General features: G+C 46.4%; 1 non-coding gene across 1 annotated transcript; it reads right to left on the reverse strand.

Annotated features, from left to right (window-relative positions):
- Nucleotides 1–2,209: 2,209 nt before the first annotated feature.
- Nucleotides 2,210–2,373, reverse strand: LOC116272969. The gene has a single exon (XR_004181485.1). It is a non-coding gene; the product is annotated as a U1 spliceosomal RNA (small nuclear RNA).
- Nucleotides 2,374–2,683: the final 310 nt, after the last annotated feature.

Consider the following 2,683-nt stretch of genomic DNA (forward strand, 5'->3'; position numbering starts at 1 on the left):
AATAACTTCTTTTCATTCATTTTCATTAAGGGATGAACTTCCTTAATGTTCTGGAGATTATTACATTTGATTTGTATAGTTGTGAAAAGTGCTCATATTGCTGATTCTATTGCTTATATGTGATCATATAAATCTTTTCTCTCCTTTCTGTAGTGTGGTTCAAACTTAATCCTTAAAGGACATGTATTTGAATTTTTCAGCTGGTTAGAAACCTGAATATACCAATCAAGGAAAACTGCTCCTTACATGCTACAGATTTAGTTTTCTTCCTGGACTAAGATGTCTTTTAGATATAGTAAATTTGTCAAAGCCAGGAGCTCCTATGGAACGAAGTTGGGTGGGAGGGGGGACATTGAGTAGTAAGATCACTCTTGTAATAGAGATGCCACTCTTGCGATATTGACAACTACTGGGCTCATAAAATTTTTACCAGACATTTGAAAGACAAGATACGAACAACTTATCATTGCTGCAGTCTCAAATATCAGGAAATACTATTATTCTCAGGACAATACATAGACAATAAAAGAGACTCACAGAGCAGATTAGCTGTCATGTATCACCAAACAGGGACTGGATCCTTGTCAACAACACCCAACAGAGACTTGTCCCCAGAAATTCACTCCATAACATCAAAACCAAAAACCCACACTAATGGCAAAAAATAATGATGCAACAATGAGAGAGAGAGAGAGAGAGAGAAACCTGTCATATAGCCATACTTAGTGGGTAAAAGCCAAAGAGCTCAATTTCTGCTCTTGATACTTAATAGAACAGAGGGAACATAAGCCAATAGCTCAGTGGGTCCAGATCCGCACTAAGTGCCTGTTGGATGCAGGATTCTACCGTCTCCAGTAATATGTCTCAGATGGACTAGCTTTCTGTTCCATTTTGTTTGTTTTGTTTTGTTTTTGCTTTTGTTTTTTTGTTTTTGAAGCAGAGTCTCGCTCTGTTGCCCAGGCTGGGGTGCAATGGCACGATCTCGGCTCACTGCAACCTCCGCTTCCTGGGTTCAAGCGATTCTCCTGGCAGCCTCCCGAGTAGCTGGGATTACGGACACACACCACCACGCCCAGTTTTTTTTTTTTTTTTTTTTTTTTTTTTTTAAGTAGAGACGGAGTTTCACCATGTTGGTCAGTCTGGTCTGGAACTCCTGACCTCAGTTGATCAGAAGTAGGTGAGGTCAGAAAACACATCCTGGGAGAGGCTGGCACAATGCCCAGAACCGCCATCGCTAGGCCTGGGGTTTTCTTCTGTAGTGGATGCTAGTATTCATGTAGTGCAGGGACAAAACCAATTAGATACTTCTGGGAGTTAAAAAGAGATTAATTTACAGTGCCATTTGAGAAGGAGTATTAAGGAATTTGCCAGGGTACTGACACGTGTCAGGTGTAAACCGCAGGTTGAGAGAGCTAAGTATTTTCTGTCCATGAAGGTGATCAGCCGGGGCCTGAAGAAAGAGGGAGGGGGGACGCTGGCGCCAGAAATAGGAAAGGGCTGCTTGCGGGTAGGAAGGATGAGTGGGGGTGCTACCTAGAAAGCTGCCTGGCAATGGATGTAGGATGTGGAAGCGAGACATCAAACAAGAAGCTGTCGCTTAAATAAAGACTGAAGAAAGATCAGATATGTAAACGGCAGGAGACAGCAGGGAAACTGGATCCGGCTCCTCCTAAAATTTCCCGCCTTATATTTCAGGGAGGATCGCGGCACATTTTGGCCAAGACAGGTGAGGTGAGGCCTGTGGGCCTCGATGAATATGGTTTAGGGCACCTGGGCGCCAGGAGAGCCGTTCCCCTACGCAAAGTAAGCGAGTTATGTCTACAACCAAACGGGGACACTAAGAGTCCCAAAGACCGTGTTTTCTTCCCGAAATACAGCGCCCGTCTGCATAGTTTGTACCTGGCTCTACGAGGTGAGAACACATTCCCCGCTAGCACAGAAATCCCACAAACTCCTGAGGGGGCTGCGGTTACAAGCAGAGGCTGTGTAAAAGGTGATTGGGGGCTAGGGAAAAACACCAAGATTTTCACAGAGCGTGAGAATCCAAAGATCCTGGAGACGACGTACCAATCCTTGCAGTGAGATGACATGTTACTTCCTATTCCGCAGCGTCCGAAACTAAGAATAACACTTACGACCAAGATACAAACCAATAAAAGAACTAATATAACCCTTACAATAAAGCCTACTTTTTAAACTATAAAAATGTCAGGGGAAAGCGCGAACGCAGTCCCCCACTACCACAAATTATACAGTCGAGTTTCCCACATTTGGGGAAATCGCAGGGGTCAGCACATCCGGAGTGCAATGGATAAGCCTCGCCCTGGGAAAACCACCTTCGTGATCATGGTATCTCCCCTGCCAGGTAAGTATGAACTGTTGTACCTCCGCCCTGCCACAGCCTCATACGTCTCACCCTTTACACACACGGTCACTTGCCCCGCGCACTCTCGAGCCCTCCTAGCCCTGACACACAGCTGGGACTCTCAGGTCCGACCAGCGGTCCTGAACCCGCTCCCACGGCAGGGGAACTCCTTCGTGGCGAAGCAGCAGATGTCGAAGCAGCAGCCCCTGCGCTGCCTCATCTACATAGAAGTCGCCCTCTCCGTGATGTCACCGACAGTGCCTTTCCCAGTCCCCGTCTGCCTTTCTGTCACTCAGCGGACCAACCCGCTGCCGGAGC

Source organism: Papio anubis, unplaced genomic scaffold, assembly GCF_008728515.1.
Source record: "Papio anubis isolate 15944 unplaced genomic scaffold, Panubis1.0 scaffold2853, whole genome shotgun sequence".
Lineage (NCBI taxonomy): Eukaryota > Metazoa > Chordata > Mammalia > Primates > Cercopithecidae > Papio > Papio anubis.